Here is a 23,573-nt window from a genome sequence, read left to right as displayed (position 1 = left end):
CGGATGTGCTTACCCAGCCCCCTGTCTTTTGTGTTCAGAGCCCTTGGCACAGTTTGCAATGACACAGTTATGTGTAGATTCCCTCCATTTCTCTCTCCCGACAACCTCCTGGGACCCGCAGGGCAGACACAGGGGTCTCTCTAACGTCCTGCTACGTACCCCTGGGACCCAGCGTGCAGCCTGGCACACAGTAGGCGCTCGTGAGCTGTTTGGGGAATGAACCATTCCTGACTGTCAGGGTTTGTGGGATGAGGGGCTTTGTCACCAAGGCCTGTCCCCACTCCCTGTCACAGCCTGTACCATAATATTAAAATTGTCCATCTCTGGGTTCCCACCCAGGGCCTGTGAAGTGGGAATGAATTTTACAGTCACAAACTCAGATGAACGAAAGTGTCACTTTGAGGCTGTGTGGAAAAGAGGGTGGGGTCCCAGGATTGAACTCTGGCTTCACCACTTTCAGGCTGTGTGACCTTACTTGAGTGTCTTAACCTCTCTGGGCTTCAAGCTTTCCCTAGGGAAATGCAGACAGTGAGTGCTCCTTTGTCACAGGGTGTTGTGGGCTTTAAATGAGACACCGTGCAGAGTGCATGGAGCAGGCCTGGCAGAGGCAGCGCCTGATAACTGTCCGCTTCTTTGATTTCCTTTTCCCTAATACTTTCATTTTAAACTGCAAGATCCTATTTTTCCTGATGCCAAAAATGTAATCCGGACAAAGCTGGTCAAATTCAGGATTTCTCAGTCACTTCTGGTGGAAAAGTTTGTCACATGGATGGGTCTGCTTGTCGCCTGTCCTCTTCTCAGGGTTGGTGCTGAGGGGACAGCGAGGGGAGAGGGGCCTCAGAGTGTGCAGGTCCACTGGGGCGGGAGTGGGGCATGTGAGAAAGCTTTTCTCCCTCTCTCAGTCCCCGCACCTGCGTGGAGGTGTGACACCAGAGCCGGACCGTGGCGTCCTGACTCTGCAGTCTCTGCACTGATGGTTCCTACAGCCATGTGGGGCCCTCCCGGCTGGTGCCCTCCCGGGGGACAGGCAGCGGGAAGCAGAGTATGGGCTGAACCCCTTCCCCATGGCACCTTCCCTCCCTTGGTGCCGCGGGCCTCGCTGGCTGCTCCTTTAGCTGCCCTGGTGGCTGCCAGGGGACAGAGCCTCCCTCCAGCCAGAGGTGGCTGCAGAGACATCTCTCCAAGGTCAGCCAAGCACCCAGACAGGGCCCCCAAACCACAGCCATCCAGGCTCAGAGAGGGGGTCCTTCAGGGAGAGAGGAGAGCGCCAGCGGGTGCCAGGTGGCATTCAGCACCAGTTTCCAGGGAGAGGGAATCGATTGCTTTTTTGCTGAGACTTAATTTGAAGAAAGTGAAACTAAAGCTTCATAAGAAATATGATTATTATAAAATACTTAAGCCTTTGCCTGGGGGGCCTGAGCCCTGCTTGTCTCGCCCCTGTCTGAGGTGGAAGGAACCACAGCCTCACCCTCTAATTGGAATAGATTTCAAAAGTGCAATAAAAGCCACCACCTAGATGTGGGAACTTGTCGCTTGGAGCTGTCTCTGGGCAGACTTGATGAATGTGGGAATTCTGCAGAGTTCTCACCTCCTGGCCTCTAGCCCCCAGGCCCTCCTCGCCTCCAATGGATGATAATAATAATAACAATAAAAGCAGCTGAACATTTAGTGAGCACTTATCATGCACCAGGCACCAAGCTCAGCACTTTGCAGGCATTGTCTCACCGAATCCTGCATCATCTCCATGAGGAAGTGTATTAGTCAGTTATTAACACAAAATTGCTGTGTAACAAGCTGCCCCAAACCTCTGTTGCTTCATAGCAGTCACTTATTTTCATAGATCTGAGGTTGCCTGGGAGTTAGCTGATCTTGGGTAGGCTCAGTGGGGGCAACTGGGCTCTATGCCACATGTTCCCCCTCTTCCTGGGACCAGCACCTGGCCAGGGCACATTCCTCTTGGGTAGACGGCAGAGCCGTAAGAGAGCGAGTGCAAACACCAAGACCTCTTGACCAGGCCCCAAACTGGCTCCCTGCCCTTCTTCCTTATTTGCTTGCAGAGCAAGTCGCACGCCAGACTCAGAGTGAAAGGTAGAAAATGATTTCTTACCTCTTTAGTGGGAGACATTGCGAAGTCAGGGGGCAGAGTGTGGCTACTGGGAGAGGCGGAGAACTGGGACCACGAATGCAGCCTCCCACGGGTAGGTGACTCTTATTGTGCCCATTTTACAGATGAGGAACATGGGGGCCACACGGCCTCTGTGGAGCTGGGATTCAGAGCTAAGCCCACGTGATTCCTGAGTCTATGGTCTTAGTGACCCCCTTCTCATCGTCCACTTCAGTGCTTGACCCCACCCTGGCTGGGCAGCCCCTTCTGACCCCGGACATGTGGCCTGGTCCTGCCAGCGAGGTTCCCAGTGCCCCTGGCATCTGCCCTCCAATTCTTACCAGACCAGGAATGGGCCCCTGTCCCATCTACACTCTGCACTGTGGGGGGAGACCAGCTTCCCCAGCACCCGAACCCCTGACTCAGCGTGTCTCCAGTACTATGACCCCAGCCCAGAAGCTTTGCTCTGAGCTCAGCGCTCCACGTGGCTGGCACCCCGGACTCTCACTGACTTCCCTCCCCGCTCCCAGCCTGCCTGAGAACATGGACCCACCTGGGTTCTCCATCCCGGCCGCCTCTGGGGCACATCTGGGGCCTGTGTCACCCTCGGCACCCCAGCGCCTCCCCTGGGGCCCCAGCATCCTGGCCAGTGGCATCCATGCCCAGGAATACCCAGCTGTGTGCCCCTCAGGGACCCGGGGACTCTCACCACCTGACTCTTTTTAAAGTTTTTATTATTTCTCTATTACCCAAGTAATATATGTTCATCACAGGAAAATTAGAAAATACAGAAAAACATAAAGGAAAAAAAAATCAAGTGTAACCAGTTTAGAGGCATCTCCGCGCATGAGGGGTATAAACATGAAACGGTTTTATTTTCCCCAATAACTGCCACAGTGCTGCCTCTAAACCACCCTCTCTCCCTTCCCGCTGGGTGGTGAGTCCATAAATGACATCTCAGTCCACTTCTGTAATTTTCCACTTTGGGTTATTAAGACTGGCTCATTCGCTCCCATTTATTTGGAAACTCCAGCCCCGAATTCTATTCCTGCTTGTCTTGCCCACCTTGGAGACAGGCTGGCCGCGTTCTAGCAGCCCGGCGTGGGGTCCCCTTTCCCCTCCTGGGCCACACCTGGCTCTGGCGCTGGGCTGGGGGACACAGGGCTCATGCAGCCCTTTCGGGGGTTCTGGCTGCTGCTGTCACCTGCCCGTGGGAGGATGGCCATCCAAAGGGTCTCCCTGCTGAGGGAGGGCTCCTCTCTGTCCTACCTCCCAGGCCTTGCCACTCCATTGTGGTTCAGCCACACCTCATGGCTGGCCCCTGCTGTGGCTTTCTGCCGTGTTCTTCCGATGTGTGTCCCCTTTACCCAGGCGGCTGTGGCACCTGCAAGCTTGTGGCCCACAGCTATCCGGCCTGGGGGCACCTGCTGCAGCTGGGTGCAGAGCCCTGGTGCCTGGGCCCTCAGGAGATGGTCCTTGTACCCACCCTGCTGGGCCAGTGAGCCCTGTTCCTGCTGCAGGGACGCTAGGCCAGGGGACAAGCCCTTGGCTGGGAAATTGGTCTCCCCTTCCTGCTGGCACCTGGGCTGGAGGGGAGATTCCCTTGGACTTGGGGAGGGAAATAATCAAACTCTCCACCTCCATGTGGAGGGGAGGGGAGGGCATGGCCACTCCTCCCTCTCAACCTCCTGTCACTTACGTCTGGGGACGTGGTGGGGGCTGAAATGGGCTCCTGACTGCCGGCGGTTCTGGGGTCTCCAATGCTGCCACCTCCTAGGGAGGCTGTTTTGGTGCCCTGGCCCAAGTCCTTTCACTGCCAGCGTCCATCTGTGGGTGACCACCCAGCACCAAGCAGTGGCCCTCTTCTGTCTCCAGCACCTTCTCCTGTCCTTGGGGCGAGTCACTGGCACTTATTCCATGAGTCCCTGTCCCCCCGCCAGCTGACTGAACCAGAGATGGACACCTGACCCCAAGTGGGCCGGGGACAGCAGGTCTCTGCAGAGGCCAGGACCAAAGCTGGGGACCATAAGAGCAGGGTCTTTGTGTCCCCCTGAGAGCTGGGCCTCAGAGAGAGGAGGGGAAGGGGAAGGAGCAGCTCCAAGTGCTGTCTGGCGTACAGCTCCTGTCTCCCCCGGCTGCTTGGTATCCCCAGGTCCTTGTGAGGAAGCCTCTGTCCCAGGTCCATCATAGAGAGTCTGTTATTTGAAACAAGTGTCCTAACTTGGACACAAACGCATGTGAAAGTCTATATACAATGATTAATTATATATGATTAAAATGAGATCACACTTCCAACATTTCCCAAATTGTTATCTATTGATGTTAATAGAAATCCTGTGAAAAAAGTTAGGAAAACATTCGTTAAATGAAATAAGTCAGGTTTCTTTACTGCAGGACTTCTCAGAGCTTTTAGCAGGTCAACAAATGTGCATTTGTGAATACACATGTCATTTCCTAAACTTACGTGATCACACTGAATTCTTGGAACAATATTCTGCGGAAAACAGTCTGGGGGATTCTAGATAATTGTATTATACTGTGGTATAATTTTTGTCATCCTCATCATCTCTACTAATAATTACTGAGTACTTGTTACAGGCAAGGTGACTTGTCCCATTGAATTGCCTCCATTTCTCCAGACGAGTGAGCTGAGGCCCAGAGAAGTTGCAATCCTGCTTGATGTCACACAGAGAGCCAGGGCAGAAACACCTGAGCCCCCTGAACCACTAGGGTGTTACTGGTTTCTCTATTTCGCCATGGAAATCGTTTCCCATCTATCAATAAGTACTCACAGGCGTGTGTGGCAGTCCCTCTGAGGAATGTGCCTGACTTAGCGGCCTGACCCCCTTGTTGGACATTATTTAGGGTTTCACTCTGCGGGCTGAACTGCCTGCACAGTGGCTGTCTGGCTGCCGGGGCCACCAGCTTCGTCTGGGCGGAGCCTGCGTCCCGGTCACTGGGCACTCGGGAGCCATCTGGATAGGTCCATGGCTTCAGCCCCCCTCGGGAAGTGTGGGTCTTTAGGGTGGGCTCCCAGAGGCCAGATTTGCGTAAGGACTCAAAGAGAATCGGACTGGGCACTGACGGCGGAGCCTGGCGCAGACCTACTCTGTGCCCAGCACCGTGCTAAGGGCTCGCCAGGTGGGAGCGTCCTCCTCCTCAGAGCACTTTGAAGGAGGTACCATTATTATCACGATTTTACAGCTGGGGAAACTGAGGCTCTGAGTGACCCGCCCAAGGTCACAGGGTTAGTGAGTGGTACCCTGAGCACCGCCCACTTGCTTCCTAGAGATCGCCTCACACCCCCCATCCTGTCACCCTCTCGTCCGCACCCCTACTGCTAAACCGGCACGATGACAAATTCTTCTTGAATCAACGAATACATGAATGAATGAAAGCAAGGACCGGCCTTGCATGTCCCCATTCTCTAGATGGAGAAACCAAGCCCGAGTCCCCAGGGAGGATGGAGTCCCTCCAGGAAACTGAGCTGGGGACACAGCCAGCGTGGCTCCTGCCTCCGCCTGGGCAGTGGCTTTTGAGCCAGCGTGAGGAAGGCGCTCACTTGCCGGGCAGTTCTTCCCTCTTCTTTCCTTCCTCCCCTCCCGGTCCCCATCCCGAAGGTAAAAAGTTCACATAGGCAGCCATCCGTCGCCGGCTGTCAGGGGCTGTGTAATCTCTCTGTGGTTTTATTACTTAAAAACAGCGCAGCGTCCGGGCTGGGGGATTTTCCAAGGTGTTTGAGGCCGCCACGGGCCCCATTTATATTGTGCCTGAGTTTCCTTCCCGGTCTCCTTGAGACAAGTGACCAGCAGGCCCCGCTGTGAAGGCCAAATCAGTCATTTGCCAACGGGAGCCCGGCCGTGAATTATCAGGGGACGGCTCGGCGGGGAGCTCGGGCTGGGGGCGCGGGGTGACAGTAAACATCTCCCCGGAATGTGTCCCCCATCACTCACGGGTGGATAGCAGATCTAGGCGCACACGCGGCCCCGTCTCTAAATCTTGGCCTGACCTGTGAGGGAGACGGAGGTGACTTTCAAGGGAGCGCATGTGCGGGGACTCGGGCAGCGTGCCCGCCCGCCTGCCGGGGTGCGTCTGGTCCTGGCGCTGTCCGGAAGACGCGGGCCTTCTGCATAATTAATTTATTCATCCGTTTATACCTTTACTCAACAAAAATGTATTACTGAGCCTCGGATACGAGGAGGGGATGCACATTTTAAATTCCTCGGGAGATGCAAAATGAGGGTCTTCATTTTAGGGGCCAGAGGGGCCCTGAAGTCAGGCTGCTGTTGTCCCTTCTCTGTGTTCCCGTGTCACCTTGCCCCGGCTCCGTGCACACCCCCTTGTTCTGTCTGGGGCTGAGAGCTTTGCTGAGGGTATGGGGGAGAGGGGGCATTGCCCTGGCCTGGGGGTGTCTCTGCCCAGGATGGCTGCTCAGTGCCAGCCCCTGCACTGGGCCCTTATCTACCTTGTGTCATCAAATCCTTACAAGGAGCCCACGACGTAGGTGCTGTGACCCTTCATGTCACAGATGGGGAGAGAAGCACAAAGAGGTTAGGAAATGGTCCCAGGTTGCCAGCGAGTGGATGCTGGAACTTGGACTCGAACCCAAGTCTGCCTGACCCTGAAGCCCCCTGGGAGGAGGGCTCCGCCGCTGTCTGTGGTCTGCAGGGGCCCGAGCAGTGTCCTGTCCCCCTGCCACTGAGATCTCCACCTGCTCCAGCCCATGGGGAGGGGCGGAAACTCTGGCACAGGACAGAGACTGGGGACAGAGAGGGGGCCCTGGAGATTAGGAAGAGGGGCTGAGAAAGGAGGTGCAGGGGGCAAGGAGGGGGCTGAGGTGAGGCAGAGAGAGGAGCAGCGAGGGCAGAAAGGTGGGACACAGCTTGCGGGGACTCGAGGAGAAGCTGGGGTACCCTACAGGCCTTACCGCCTGTCTGTGTGCCCTCGGGCCTTTCCCCTCTTGTCTGTCCATCTGTCTGTGTTTCTCTGCCTCTGGTCCCTTTCGTCCTGCCCTTCCGTGGCTCCCAGCCTTGCCCTGCAGGTTGTGAGCAAAGGACTTGCCCGCCCTGAGCTCAGTCCTGGCCCTGTGAAGTGGAGAGAGCAGCGGGTTTCTTTGAGGACTCTGGCAGGAGGTGACCGACTTGTCCTGTTTGCTCAGGACTTTCCTGGTTTTAGCACCCAAAGGCCCCCAACCTGGCCAATCCCTTGGTCCCGGACAGACAGGGCGGCTGGCAGGTGGTGGCTCACGGTCCCCAGCTGCTGGCATGTGGTGGCCCTGGGGGTAGGATGCTCTGTTTGGTTTTCTTGGTTCTCCTTCTCCCTCCGCCCGCGGTCCTGCCTGGTTGGTGTGGGTCTCACTCCCTGTCCTCTGACTGCGCCCTCACACCCTGGTCTCTGTCTCCAGCTCCTTCTTCCCTTGTCTCTTGAAGAGTCTCTCCTCCTCTTCCTCCCTCTGCTTCATCTCAGCCCCCTGCCTGTCCTGTATATCCTGCTGCTGCTTTCTCTGTTCCAATTCCTAATTTTTAAGGGGCCCTTATTGTCCCTGGCCTCTGTCCCTCTCCATGGACTGGTTCGAGGGACGAGGTGGAGGGCGGGTGGAGACACCCTGCTCCCTTCACAGCGACCCTGAGACCCTGACTGAGGGGCCTGAGCCTGGGCGGGGTCCTGAGGGCAGGTCCAGGGCCAGCAAGAGGGACGGACCTGGAGCCCTGCCACCGGCTCCCCGGCCTGACCGCTCACCTGGCCAGGAGAGAGAACGGCACGACTTCCCTGCAGCCGCCCTGGCCTGTCTGTGCTCAGACAAGGGCTGACTCCTTCAAAGATAATTTATCGGCCGATACCTCATTGCACATGGTAATAGCTTGTGCTTAAATAATAATAAGCTTGATTGCCGTGCAGTCGTTAAACTTTTTTCCCATTCAGTTTAACTGACCATTTTGTGTGTGGTTTGGAAGACGGGGGGAGAGAGAGCCCGGTCATTATCCCGGGCCTGAAATGGGAGTTAATTTCTAATGAAGGTATAATTTTATTCCAATGATTTTACATTTAATTAACTAAAGCTACAAGTAATTTGAAATTATATGGTGATGGGGGCCTCACTTTGGGGATCACAGAGGCCAGAGGAGGGGGGACGAGGGCAGGGGACCTGAGGGGTGGGGTAGCCAGGGCAGGAGGGTGAGTGGAGGAGAGGGACGAATGGAGGGGACCCCCAGGCGAGCAGTGACTGGGATCCAGGCCCCGATGCCACCCAGGGCTTGTTGCCTCGTGGACCCCACCTGCACCCTTTGCAGTGGGGAGTGCTGCAGCCTCCACTCTGCAGGTGGGGGAAGGAAGGCTCAGAGAGGGGAGGAGGGGGCCCTATTCCTTGGCCTGGCCTTTCTTCCCTCCCCTCCCGTTCTGGAAACAGCACCCCGTACCCAGCTACCTGCCTCCACCCCCCCCACGGCCACCAAGCTGTTCCATGGCCCTGACCCCTGGCGCCACTGGGTGGGGCTGATGACTCCTTCTCTGGGATTTCTGAACTTGGGCGCGAATCAGGCAGAGCTTGTGGTGGCCGAAGGGTAAGAGGTGCTTTTCTCTCTTACCTAATTTAACCTGCATCCGTCCCGTCAGGGGTACGACTCAGAAGTGCACGGCTGGGTGAAGGTTTACAAATGGTCACTCCCACATCACTGTCGCTCAGATCAAGCACCTGTAGGCCCCTTCGTTCCTCCTCCCGCCGATGCCTCCCCAGATGGTGACCTGTGACGTCCGTCACCATGGATGCGTTTTGCTCTTGGTGGACTTCATGTAAGAATCCAACGGCACGTGTCCTTCCATGTCCGGCTTCTTTCATTCAACGTTGTTTGCAAAGTGACCCACGTTGTGGCCTGTCACTGTGGTTTGTTCCTTTTCATTGCTGTGTAGGATGCCGTTGTGCGAATTTGCCATAATTTACTTACTCGTTCTCTTGTCGGTGGGCAATTGTGTCGTCTCCAGTGTGGGCCTACTGTGAACATTTCTGTTATGAACACTCTTGGGCCCGTCTTTCGGTGGGTGTACATGCTTGTTTCTCTGGGGTATCTGCCAAGAGTGAAATTTCTTGTTTCTCTCTCTCTCTCTCTCTCTTGACCATTGCCAAATGGTTTCCAAAGCAGTTGTCCTGATCTATATTTCTCTCAGCGATCAAGGAGAGTTCTGGTTTCTCCACATTTTTTCTAGCACTTGGCATCACCAGGTCTTTTAATTTTAGCCATCCGGGAGGAGCATGGTACATCACGTTCAGGTTTTACTTTGAGTTTTCCCGATGACTAATGATGTGAATGATGTGGAGGAAACTTTCTAGGCTTACTGGTCATTTGGATACCCTTTGCTGTGAAGTGCCTTGCGTGTCCCCTCCCCAATTCATATGTTGGAACCTAAGCCCCACTGTGGTGGTGTTAGGAAGTGGGGCCTTTGAGAGATTATTAGGTCGTGAGGGTGCTGCCCTCAGGAGTGGGATTAGTGCCCTTATAAAAGGGGCCCAAGGTGGGTTAATTACCCCTCCGCCGTACAAGGATGCGGAAGGAAGATGCTATCTGTGAAGCGGAGAGCAAGTCCTCACCAGACACCAAATTTGCTGAGGCCTTGATCTTGGACTTCCCAGCCTCAAAAACTGTGAGCAATACATTTCTGTTGTTTATAAATTACCCAGTCTGAGGTATTTTGTTCTGGCCGCCCAGATGGATTAAGACATGCCTATTCAAGTCTTTTGACAATGTTCAAAAAATTGATTTGCTCGTTTTTCTATTGATTTCTAGGAATTAAAAAAATGTATTCTGACATCTGCTTTCTCACTCTCTTAATCGTGCCTTTGGATATTTAGATGCTTTAATTTTAATGAAGTCTAAAGGCAAACGCACAGGCTCGGGGGCAGAGTGCTGTGACAGTTAACAATGCCCACCAGGGGCATGTGAGGGAGAATTACTGTCACGCATGCCACCCATCTGACGTCCCTCAGTCTGGAGCACTGTCACCACCTCTCTTCCACCTGCTGATGCCCTGTTTTTTAAATAAGAGCTTTATTGATAAATAATTCACATACCATGCAATTCACTTATGTAAAACTAAATGGCTTGGGATATATTCAAAGAGTTGTGCAACTGTCACCATAATCAATTTTAGAACATTTTCATAAGCCCAGAACCAGATTCTGTGCCCATTAGCAGTCGTTCCCCACTTCCCTCCACCCCCCTCAGCCCCCGGCAAGCCCCAATCTACTTTCTGTCTCTATGAATTGCCTATTCTGAACATTTCCCATACATGGAATCCTGTAATATGTGGCCTTCTATATCTGGGTTCTTTCACTGAGTATAATATTTTCAAGGTCCGCTCATGTTGCAGCGTGTGTCAGAACTTATTCCTTTCTATTGGCAAATACTATTCCATACACGGGGATACCACATTTTGTTTGTCACTCATCAGCTGGACATTTGGATTTTTCCACTTTTTAGCCATTATGAATAATGCTGCTATGAACATTCATGTGTAAGTTTTTGTGTGGACATATATTTTCATCTTTCTTAGGTATACTTAGGAGTGCATTGCTGGGTCATATGGTTATCTTATGTTTAGCCATTTGAGGAGCTGCCAGACTGTTTTCCAAAGTGGCTGCACCATTTTGCATTCCCGTAAGCAGTGTATGAGGATTCCAATTCCTCCACAGCCTTGTCAACACTTGTTATTATCTGTCTTTTTGATGATTGTCATCCTAGTGGGTATGAAGTGGTATCTAATTGTGGTTTTGATTTGCTTTTCCCTAATGACTAATGATGTTGAGCATTTTGTGCTTATTGGCAATTTGTATATCTTTGGAGAAATATCCACTCAGATTCTTTGCTCATTTTTAAAAATTGGGCCATTTGTCTTTTTATTGTTGAGTTGCTACAGTTCTTTATATATTCTGAATAGTAGACCTTTATCAGATATAGGATTTGCAAATATTTTTCCCGCTCTGTGAGTTATCTCTTTACTTTCTTGATAACGTCCTTTGAGGAACAAAAGTTTTTAATTTTTATAAAGTCCACCTTATCTATTTTTTTTCTTTGGTTGCTTATGCTTTAGATGTCATATCTAAGAAACTATTTCTTGATCCAAGATTTACACTGATATTTTTCTTCTAAGAGTTTTATTCTTAGCTCTATGTCTAGCGATTTCATCCATTTTGAGTTAATTTTTTGCATATGGTGTGAGGTAGGGTCCAACTTCATTCTTTTGCTTGTGGATATCCACTTGTGTCAGTATCATTTGTTTAAAAGACTATTTTTATGCCCATTAAATTGTCTTGGCATCAAATATAAACTGACTGTAAATGTGAGGGTTTATTTCTGGACTCTCAATTCTATTCCACTGATTTCATGATCTTGTGCCAGTACTATGCAATGCTGATTACTGTAGCTTTGTAAAAAGTTTTGAAATTGGGAAGTATGAGCCCTTCAGATTTGTTCTTCTTTCCAAGATGGTTTTTGCTATTCTTTTCCTCTTGCATTTCCATATATATATATTTGCCCGTTTTGGGGCAAAAAAAAGGCAGCTGGGGTTTTGATGTGGATTGCATTGAATATATAGATAAATTTGGGGAGCATCATCAACTTAACAGTATTAGGTCTTCCAATTCATGAAGATAGAATATCTTTCCATGTAGGTCTAAATTCTTTAATTTCTTTCAATAATGTTTTGCAGTTTTTAGAGCATAAGTTTTGTACTTCTTCTGTTAAATTTATTCTAAGTATTTTATTCTTTTTGATGCTATTATAAATGGAATTGTTTCCTTATTTTCATTTCTGGTTTGTTCATTGCCACTGTATAGAAATACAATTTATGTTTTAAATATTGATTTTGTGTGCTATAATTATGCTCATTTATTAGCTCAGATGTATTTTTTGTGTGTATGTGTGTATTTCTCCAGGATTTTCTATATATAAGATCATGACATCTGCAAATAGCAATAGTTTTACTTCTTTCTTTCTAATGTAGAAGCCTTTTATTTCTTTTTCTGGAATAATTGCCCTAGAACTCCCTGCCCAATGTTAAATAGAAGTGGGAAGAGCGGACATTCTTGTCTCATTCCTGATATTAGAGGGAGAGCAGCCAGTCTGTCACCATTAAGTATGATGTTAGCTGTGGTTTTCCATAGATGCCCTTATCAGGTTGAGGAAGTATAGTCCTAATTTCTTTAGTGTTTCTATTAAGAAGAGGTATTGAATTTTTTCAAACATGTTTTCTGTTTCCATTGAGATGATCATGTGATTTTTTTTGTTCTTTATTTTATTGATATATTATATTATATGAATTGATTTTTAGATGTTAAACCACCCTTGCATTCCTGGGATAAATCCCACTTGGTCATGATGTATAATCCTTTTTATATATTGCTGGATTCAGTCTTCTAGCATTTTGTGAAGGATTTTTGCGTCTATATTCATAAGAGTAATTGGTTTGTAGTTTACTTTTGATGTGATGTCTTCATCTGCTTTTGATGAGGTGCCTATTGTTATAGCTAATGTGTTACTGAAGTGTGTACAGAAATTGAGTGCTTCTCAGAGACATAAAGCTATTACAAAATACCTAACTCTACCATAACATTTTAACCCAATTCTCAACAAGTTTCCAGGATTCCAAACATTCTTTCATTCTGTCCCTTCCCTTCACAGTCAGCATGAGGTTGATGGGCTTACACCCAGCCAATATCTGATCAAGGCTTTAAAAGTGTCACACCTCTCAGCATGACCAATGGTTTCCATCTTTGCCTATTTGTTATTTAGGAGAATAATCAATTTTATTATTAATATCATACCTTTCATTTTTTCCCACTTTTTCCTTGTCCCTATTAAACAACAAAGTAGATGTGCAATAAAATATCAAAATCATTGCCTGACACTCTGGCACAAAGATGGTTGTGCTTTCAAAAGCGATCTGTGGGCTCTCAGGCAGTTCCCCATGCATGGCCCCAAGGGTTCGCTTATCAGCTGGGAGGAGGCCCAGATCTGGCTGCTGAAAGGCAGTTAAGGTGTCTGTGTGTAAGAAACCAAAGGTGTGAGTTCTGTGAATTCTGCCTCTCCCCTGGGGGCCCTCTTGACTCTCCCATTTGTTTCCCCGGCCTCCCCCTTTCCCACATAGATGTAGCTTCGCTTTCTTCTGAACTTGCCTTTCACTTATGGCCCCAACATTATGATGATTTCTGTTCTGGTTTTATCTTGTTTTCCCAAGACTAAGAAGTCCCCAAGAGCAGGAACTGAGCCTTTTTCTGTTTTATGTCACCCCAGTGTGGGTCAGTCCTCCAGACACACGGACCTTCCATTTGCTTTCACAGACACAGTCACATCCTTGGAGAGTTGGTGACCTTCCCTCCCCAGGGCCTCTCAGTGCTGCTGGTGGGACAGAGGAGCTAGGCCTGGCAGTGCCTGGCCATCCTGATTCTCTGCCCCACCCATCTGCCCACCTATTCCTCCTGCCTTGCCCCCTCCCTGCTCCACCTACCTCATGCACAGCCCTCATGGACACCTCTGCTTTGACAAAGCACCACAGACACAAGTCCATTGTGGGTTTCAGTCATTTCCTACAGGTCTGGGGCTAGCAGAATATCAACCACAGTGCAGTACACATAGAAGCAGTCTGAATTTCCTTAAACTCCTTCTATTCTCCAGAACATTTCTTATTCAGGACCCAGGTTGCCACCATTTTTCTTGGGCCCACCTCCCTCAGAGAGCCCCCATCTCCCTGCTCCTAAGGGACCAAAGAACACTCCAGAATTCCTGTTCTTTATCATTCAGCAATTTAGTCTCTAGTCCTCCATGACAGATCTCAGTAGGTCTCTGTTTGTATAATCTATAAAACCCCTTGACAAACAAGTGTGCCATTTGTGTTAAAGACAAAGTTTTCTACTCACCTGCCATGAATGCCGGTGTAAAGACAACCATTGCTATGTCTTTATCTAATAGCATCTTTCTCCTTTCTGCTACATCTGTATTCCATGCTGGCCTCAAAGAGTGGTTTTCATATGAAAATAGCTATTGTTTCCTGGGGCCTTGCTGTTCTGGGTCCTGTTGTGAGGACTTCACCTACAGTCTTTCATACCTGTGAAAGTACCTCACAATACCCCTGTGAGGTACTGTATCAGCTTTGGTCGTGTAACAAACTACCCCAGCATTTAGTGGCTTAAAACACAACCATTTATTTAGCTTATGTTTCTGTTCTGTGGGTTGGCAATTTGGGTTGGGCTCAGCTGGATGGTTCTTCTGGTCTTGGCTGGGCTCATTCATATATCTGTGATTAGAGGGTCAGCTGGTGGTAGACGGCTTCATCTGGGTGGCTTGTTTCTGTTCCATGGTCTCTCGTCCTCTAGCAGGCCAGCCTGGGCTTATTCACATGGCAGTGGTAGCAGGAGTTCCAAGAACTAGGAGGAAGAAGCTGCAAGGCCTTGTGAGATTTCGACTCAGAACTGACACATTATTACTTCTACCTCCTCCTACCTGCCAGTGCATGTCACAAGGCCAGCCCAGATTCAAGGGGTAGGAAACAGACTCTACCCCTTGATGGGGAAAGCTGCTGAGTCACATTGCAAAGGGACAAGGATACAGGAATGAGAGTAATTGGGAATGTTTTTGCAAACAGCCCACAATTTTACATATCAGAGAGTTTAGCTGTTATAGCTCTTGTTCTCACAGTCCTGTCTTTTAAAGGACTCACTAGGAAATACTCTATCGCAGAGGGTGGTTGTGAGAGTTTTCTAGCAAGCCCTTTATAAGTGCTGTTGGTGAGGATGGTGGTGGCCTGGGGTAGAGTGAGGCAGACTTAGTGGCCCCTAGAAGGAAGTCCCAGGGGACCAGTGGAGGCTGGGAATGTGACTCTTTTGAGGTGCCCAGCATGTCTGTGTGGTCAGAGGTGGGCTGGGAAGAAGGAACTGGGCAGGAGAGGCTGAAGCAGTGGGCAGGGGTCTGATCAGGCTGGAACTGGAGCTACCTGTTCAGGTGGATGGACTGGTCCTGAGGCGATAGGGGTGGGGGCAAGGAAGGGGCTGTAGCAGGGAGGTGTGTGCTCATTTTTACATTCGTTCATTCCTTCCTTCATCCACTTAGTACTTCCTGAGTACCCATGGCATGCCCTGGGCACCAGGGATATAGGAGTGACCCAGATGCCCTCTCTGGATGCCCACTTTTTCCTGAGCTAAGGGATGGGCAGAGGTGTGGAAGCAAGCCCAGGTCACTGTGGCAGTGCTGAGGAGGGCCCCCAGCCTGGTATGCAGGCAGCAAGAAAGGCTTCCTGGAGTAAGAGAAGTTCCTGTGCAGACCTGGCTGAAGCCGGGGCTCAGAGGGAGGCTGGGGAGGGAGCATTGGGTGGAGAAGACAGCGAGGGTAGAGGCTGGGGGCACAGAGCGGTGCTGATCTGCACTGACCAGGAAGCACTCCGGTTGCATTTTAATAACAGCTGATGCTATTGTGCACTGGCTCTGCGCTGGGCCCTGGGCTCAGAGTGGCTTGTGTGTCCTCCTACTGGATTCTCCCAGCAGCCCAGGGAGGCAGGAGCTATTTCCATCACCCCCATGCCCCACCCCCACTTCACCGAGGAGCTGCTGAGGTGCTCACTGGGGCCGGGGAGCCGAGATTTGATCCCAGGCAGCAACTGCAGAGCCCACGGGATTGCTGGGGGGCCTGGCTGGAGGGCTGTTGGGGAGCCTGCAGAGAGTGGGTTTCGGGGACCTGGAAGGAGGGCATGGGGCTGGCCAGGGAGGGATCTGGGAGCTGGCGGCTCCTGGGTGGTACCTGCTCTTGGGAGGGGACCCCCTGCCCAGGACAGCAGCAGCCCTGGGAGGGCCTTGGTGGGGAGTGGGCACATTCTGGGGGCTGCTTGGGGGGCATGTGTCCCGCACACCCATCATGCTGGGCAGGGCATGCTGCCTCCCCCCGTCAAGCCAGGGCATCTCTCCTCCCCCAGGAGGGTGGCCCCATGAGGCCACCGGATTGTCCTCTAGGATCATCTTCCAGGGGTCCGGCCACGGGCAAGATCCATTTCTTGCGTGGGGGAGGAGTTTTTCACCCCCCTCCTACTCTCCCTGGGGTGAGGGACGGACTTGCCCCATGGTTGTGGGGATGACCGAGCACAGGACACCCAACCCCGGACAGATGAGAACGATAGCAGCACATTTGTCACATAGACTGACAACCTGGGGGAGGAGGACTCCTCATGTCACTCAGGGCCACACGGGGCTGCACTCTGAGACAGGGTGAACCACTGGGGCCACAGGAGACAGGCTGTGGCGTGGCAGGATGATGAGGTTCTGGGTTCTCACAGAGGGATGAGCCTGGCCATGCAGGGGTGGACGGGAGCCGCACCTGCTCCCGTAGGGAGGGCTGTTTGGCCGGACCTTATCCTCACAATGGAGTGGGGAGGGAAGCTCGGGGTCAGGCCCTCCAGACTTCACTGGGTGTCGAGGCAGTGCGTGGCACTGGGCCTTGCTCTCAGGCTCGTACCGCAAGGAGGCTGGCGGAGCAGCGGCTGATGAAGAGGGTCAGAGAGCCAGGCTGGGGTGAGAACTCAGAACTGAGCTTTTCCGCATTTATTCAGCGGACATTTATTGAGCATCTAATATGTGCTACCCTGACCTGGTCTAAGCAGGAGGGTGGCAGCCAGACAGTGAGCAACAGACACAATGGGTAATGCATTACACGGTCCCTTAGGCGTGGTAGGGAGGTCCTGTGCTCCTCCCTCCTCCTCCCCCTTTCCTCCAGAGTGGCATGCGGAGCTGGGGACCCCCTCTATTTGCTGAAGTTTCTGGGTGGGTGGGCTGACCAGGAGGGGGTCCGGTTGGGAAGAGAGAGGCAGGGAGGGTTACGTAGCAGAACGACAAACACCGCCTTTGCTGAGAGGCACCGTGCGCCGGGCCCTGTGCACGGCAGGACGTGGATTCTTGCGCCTGTTCCTCACAGCTGCCCCCATTTCACAGATGACGCACGCAGGGCCCTTGGAGCTCACGCAGCCGGTGAGTCGGGGAACCACCGTCCCAGCCCCGACCTAGGACTGCCAGGCCACAGCCCAGAGCTTGACCACTGTCTCCCAGCCGAGGGGACAGGCTCGGCCCATGCTCAGACAGAGGGTTCTGGGGCCTGGGAGGCTGGGGTGGGGAGATGGCCCCTTCCCAGTGGCAGAGGGGGTGTTCGGTCTTAGAAGAGCAGAGCTGCAGGGGCACAGGAGGGAGGGGACTGTGCTGTCCTCGTGACCATGGCCAGTAGGACAGATCCAAGTGGACAGGCTTCCGAGCCCATATGAGACACCCTCTGGGGACTCCCAGAAAGACCTGGGGTGTCTTTGAGGGTTGGTGAGATTCTGTAACATGCAGGCGGGCCTGGGAGCCAGCAAGCACCTAGTATTGTTGCGATCATCATTCCTGCTATTGTCGCCTCATTTATGCACCCGAGCAGGGGGCACCGGGTGCTTGTCAGCGTGGGGGCCCTTCGGAGCTTGGCTCTGACCCCTTGGCCCCACTGCCTCCCCCTTGGCCTCCTGTCTGAGGCTGTTTCCACGTCTGTAAAGCGGGGCTGACGGAATCTGCTGGAAGGGCTGTCGAGGACTCAGTGCGGTAACAGGCTCACGGCGCCCACTGACAGTGCCCGGCCCCGCAAGGAATCTGCCTCTGCCACCCCGGCCTCCAGGGCGAGGGTGTCACCCTGTAATTATCTGCCGGGGTGCAGACCACCCATGACATTTCTGGTGATTTTATGAGTCTGGGAGATTAGCTCCTTAAGGAAGGAACTCGCTCTCCCCGGCTGCGGGAGAGGTTGCCGGGGCGAGCCGCGCTGAAGCGGCCGCAGCGATGCTTTATGGGGCCTGTAAAAGCCGCTGAACCTGCGGCCAGTACTTAATGAGATGAGCAGGGCCCGGGCAGTTTCCAATAACCTTCAGCTCCAGCTGAGCCCAGCCGACCCGAGAGGGGACAGGGACGGCTCTCATCTCTGCCTGCGACCCCGCAGGTCTGGGTGGGGGTGTGGAAGCCGGAGGGAGCCTGAGCGCACGAGGGCTGGACACTGCCCCGGGCCGGCCCTGTCCGGGCAGGGCGGCATAATTAGATAGACCAGGGCCCGCAGGGTCTCGGACAAGCTGTGTCCTGCCCTGGGCCTCAGTTTCCTCGCTTGTGGAGCAGGACCATAAGCCACGCTTGCAGGCTGTCCTGAGGTTTGGGAGGAAGAATGCCCCGACGCGCCTGGCGCCCGGCACGAGTGCCCCAGTGCAGTGTTGAGGGCTGGACGTCCCCAGGGCACAAGCCGGAACCCGGCTCAGCTGTGGTATCCCCTCTGCTCCCCGAGGCGGGCTGGCCACAGTGTGCCCGAGCGAGGACAAGGCGGGTGTGGGCACTAGGCCTTCGTGCTCCCTGGAATTGGTCACAGAGCTGGTGGCCTGGAAAGCCTGCTGTCTGCTGCCGCCGGCACCTCATCTTGTTTTAATGAAGCAGAGGCTGCGCGCGCTGTTATGCCATAAAGAACAGTGGACGGCGTTAGGGGCGGGTGTCCACTCGTGACGGTGGGGACAGTGGCCGGGGGCTGGCCATGCCCCAGCCCAGATCTATGCCCCAGGCCACATGTGGCCACTCAGAGACCACAGGCCCCACCGCCAGGGTGGAGGCGTCCCCTAGCCCAGGTCAGGGCACACATTCTGGGGGACCTTGTCTCTTAGATTTGGGTTTGCCAGCTGGTGTCCTCTCTGCCGGGCCAGCCGGTCAGGGCGGGGTGCGGTCATTCATTCCTTCACCCCCTCAGCCGGGCTCTTCCATCCGTCCATCCGTCTGCCCAGAGGCCTCTTCACTCCTTCAGCAAACAGCCCTTAGGCACTTCCTCGGGGACAGCACTCCAGGGTTCACGGTTTTCCAGTGCTTACACCAACCAGTGTGGAGGGGTCGAGTCCCTGTTTCCACAGATGGGGAAACTGAGGCTCAGCGAGGCGTGGCCCTGCCCGCTGGCACTGTGCGTGCTGCCCACCACCTCTGCCACCCTTGCCTGGGGCACCCCTGCAGGCTCAGCCAGCATCAGTCACGGAAGTGGGGAGGGTGGGGACCCCGGAAGCCCAAGGTATCTGCCTCGTGTGTCCTAATAACTGGCAACTTGCCTCAGTTTCCCTGCCCAGAACCCGGCTCTCCATGGGGGCCAGAGGACCTGGCTGGCGACCCGCAGCCTCCTCCCTCCCACCCCTGGATCCCGCTCTGAGCAGGCATACCCTGACTCTCAGTGTTCTCCTCTCTCTGGACCTTTCCCCTCCCCTCCCCTCCCCTGCCTCCCGTGGACCTTGGAGACCAGCACCCTCCAAAGCCATGGCTGGCTGGACCTGCCGGACCCGCTGGAGCCAGGGCGGGGGTGTGGGTCCCAGAGAGCAGGCTGCTGTAAGCCTGCTGCCTCCTGCTGGCCACGTGCCATCTTGGGCATATGCCTAATTCTAACCGCCCCCCCCCCCGTCCTCAGTTTTCTCATCTGTAAAGTGGAGCTCACAGAGGCACAGAGAGGGGCTCCCATGCGGGCCTAGGTGGGGACAAACATATGAAAGAGATCTCTCACTCAGACCCCTTCTGCCCCTCCTTGTGGTTTCAGCCCTACCTTCCCCCTAACTTCCTCTCAGGCTTTGAAATCAAAGTCCGAACAGTCATCCGCCCAACGCGCAGCCTTAAGAACGATAGGAGAGATCCCAGTTCAGGGAATGTGGGGGGCTGGCCCTCCGCTGCCCCAGCTCTGCTTCTGGGGTGACGGTCCCTCATTTCTACAGCGCATGTGGGAGGATCTGGGGAGACCCTGCAGAAAGGCCCCCAGCGCACGGCCTGGCACATAGTAGGCCCGCAGCCCAGGGGAGTCCCCAGCCTGGCCACAAATCCCAGCTCCTCCATGTCCCAGCTGTGTGACGTTGGGCAAGCTGTTTAAGCCTCTCTGTTTCCTCCTCTATAGACTGGAGATAATAATAGTATCTACCCTGGGGTTTGATAGGACTGAATCTGCTAATCCTCAACAGGCAGAGCACTTGGGACAGCGCCTGGCAGCGTCCCGCACGCTTGGAATTTGCTCCTCACCGAAGAGGCCAGTGTTCCTACTGTCTCCACCTGCCTGGTGGGCAAGGGCGCTCTGTGTGCCCAACGCCTCGGCCCCCGGCTCGCCTACTCGATCCCTGCTCCTAACTGGAGACCAGAGGGTTCCTCGAGAGAAGGGGTCTCTTACCGGGGGGCAGGCACATTGGGTGGGGCCAGGGCAGGTCAGGGGGCCCATCTACCTGTCCCGTGGAGGCCTGGGGGGCCTTGGCTGTACCAGAGAACCGCTGGACGAGAACTCCAATTAAAGGTAATTCCCCTTTTTCCTACCTTGAAATTCCTATTGATTTTTTCCCTAAATAGAAATTCCCATTGATTCCTTGTCTGTTCAGATTAGTGTCCTCGGCTGCAGCCTTTGGTGCATAATGTCCTCCCACTTCTTCCCGGGCCCAATAACTCTCCCCAAGGTGACCCTGCCACCACCTGCTTAGCTGGGCTCTGTGGCTCCCCCAGCTGGGGTGGGGGGTGGTGGGCCAGTAGGAGGGCCTGGGTGGGGCTCTGGCCTCCCTCTGCCAGCCCCTCACCCCACTTCTGCCCCCAGTGGAGAAGAGGCAGGGAGTGAGGACAGAGATGTCACTGCACTTGGATTTGGGCCCACCTCATTGGACCTGCCTCTGCCTAGAAACCATTAGCCCATTGCTCAGGTGGGAAGCTGAGGCCCACAGAGGCAGCGTTGGCAGGAAACTGCCTTCCTCATGTGAGCAGAAATGAGGTCCAGCCAGGCAGTCCCAGGAGGGGGAACCCCACCTGCCCAGGCCTCCCCGGCTCATACTAGATCACAAGAGCTGATTGCTAACTTTTCTGAAGTTTTGTGAGCTGGTTGATATCATGTTGGTAGCTTGAAATCGGTCACGGTGAGAGTGTTTTATACCATGTTAGTCAGGAAATGCTATAAATAGGGCTTCTCTTCCCCCCGACCCCATCCCAATTGTTATAGAGAGCTGGTTGTTAGGATTTACCAGCACACCAGTGGCCCAGACTCACCTCTCCCATTCTGCCGCCCACCTCTGAATCCGGGAGTAAGGGGACTCCAGTCTTCCGAACCGTGGCCTCTCTCACGCCTCCCTGTCTTTGCCCACGCTGTTCCCTCTGCCTAGAGTGCCCTCACCATCCTTTCCTCCCGGGCGCAGTCCTGGGTGACCCATCTCAGCTTCCTTCCCCTTTCGTTCTCTCCCCATCCCTGGGCTGGGCAGGGAGGTTCAGTGATGCAGAAGGCAGACGGGTCACCATCCTCGTAGAGCTTACGGCAGGGGACAGGCTGCAGAGCCAGCTGGGTCACTCAGGGGACGGGCGGGCTTGGGCAAGTCACTGTGCCACTGGAGCCTTCAGTTACCTCTGGGGGCAACAGGTTTGAACAACCCAAATGGTGGCAACACCTGCCCTTGGGGAGCAGGACGAAGCCCAGTGAGTGTCTGGTCCCACACGCTGAATGCCCGTGACATCGCCGTGAGGAGGTACTAATGCTATTTTCATTTTGCCTAAGAGGAAGATGAGGCCCAGAGAGGCAAAGGAATGTGCCCAAGGTAACACAGCTTCTAAGTTGAAGAGCCAGGATCTGAGCCTGCCCGTGTCCCCACCACCCTTAGGCCGGGGCAGTGATGCAGCCCTCCCTGGGCCCAGGCAGACACCGCGCTTCTCCACGGGCTCTCGTGGCCAGTCTCCGTCAGAGCTGTCCAGGCCCCAGTCGGTGCAGTTTCCTCCAGGTGGAGATCTGGGTCTGACTCTCCCGTGTCCCCAGTGTCCAGCCCGGGGCCAGGCGTCAAGGTGGCAGGAGGAAGCATTTGGGAAATGAGTTCTGATAGAGTGCAGGCCCGCGGGCCTCCCCGACCCACACAGGCACCCACGCCAGCACCCAGGGCCGGCGGTGGAGGGAGGAGGCTCCATGCCCAACCCCCTAGCCCACCTCAGTCCAGGAGGGGTTGACCCCACACATGTAGTAACTGCCACCCACCTCGGCTTCCCTGCCTGGCTTGCCCCTGGGACTTTGGAACACACACAGAGCCTCAGTTTCCTCATCTGTTAAATGGGAACGACAGGGCCTACCTGGCTCACACCGAGGGCCTGGGGAATGTGCATGCGGGTGGGGCAGGGTACCCAGCAGAGAGGTCACCACAGAAACTGGCGACCCCAGGCGCAGGCAGAGCCAACGTTTATGGAGCGCTGAGGATTTGCCACCTGTGCTCTTGCTGTGTCCTCCTGCAGCCGTTCAGGCCACTCCTGTTCTCATGCACAGACAGTCTCTGCAGCAGGGCAGGGTTGGAGACTGGGGAGGCTCCCCCTGCTCCCCCCACACTGACCCTCCCCCCCAAAGCTGTTGCCTCCGCTTCCCTGTAAACCGCGATCCCAATTCTCTATCTGGCGCGCAGACATTTTTGCGACGTGTAAAACCTGATTATTTCCTGATTAGTCACTTGCCACGGTTAATTCACTCTTCCCATTGATCCCTGCTCCTCACGGAGGGCACCTGCCCCCTCACAGCAGCCACCTGACCCCAAGGGATGGTGGACAAGGCGCTTCTGGGAGTGGTCTGGGGGGGACAGGGGCGGCGCCGGGCGCTGGCCCGCTGGATCTGCCGGGGATTCCATGGGACGTCGGAGCCCAGGAGGGTGGGTGCGTGTTGTGGGTGGCAAAGGCAACGGCACACGGGGCCTGGTGCGTGGGGCCTTGTGGCTTTACTTGTTCTTGGCAGGTGGTTGACCCACTGGCCAAGTCAGAGGAAACGCCCCCAAGTAGTCCGATCTTTAACAGTGATCGTGCGCCTCCTGGGCGCCAGGCGCCTCAGCACAGCTCCCTAAGCAGAGGCTGAAGACGTGGCGTGTGCCTCTGCTCAGGGAATGCTCCTTCAGTCACTCGCTCGTTTGTGGAGCACCTACTGTGTGCCAGACACTGCTCTCATAGGAGGGTGAATGTGGTAAACAAATAGATCCTTGCTTTCCTGGGGCCGCCCTCCTGGTGGGGGAGATAAACAGTAAACAAATGCCTCAAGAGGGCCAATCCGGTTGTGATGAATGCTCGGAAGCAAATTCTCCAAGGTCATGTGCGAGTGACTACTGGGTAGTCACGGATGGCTTCTTTGAGGAGGTGTCCTTTCAGCTGAGGAGTCAGTCAGCCCCATGGAGAGTTTTGGGCAAGCACTCCAGGAAGAAGAAACGGCTAGTGCAAAGGCCCTGAGGTAGAAACGGGCTTGGTTTCTTGAACCAAGGAACAGAAAGGCCAATGTCTGGATGGCAAGAGCCTCACTCTTGAGAACAGGGCAGGTGTCTGGGTGCTAAGAGTCTGTGTCCTGGTCAGGCCTTAGGGGCTTAGATAAGGGCTCAGAAGAGGCCGGGTGTCCAGTAAGGACCCTCCGCTCACTGTGGGGTCGTCTTGTTAGTTTCCTTGGCCTCTTCTCTGCTT

Source organism: Lemur catta, chromosome 10, assembly GCF_020740605.2.
Source record: "Lemur catta isolate mLemCat1 chromosome 10, mLemCat1.pri, whole genome shotgun sequence".
Classification (NCBI taxonomy): domain Eukaryota; kingdom Metazoa; phylum Chordata; class Mammalia; order Primates; family Lemuridae; genus Lemur; species Lemur catta.
This window is presented reverse-complemented; position numbering follows the sequence as displayed.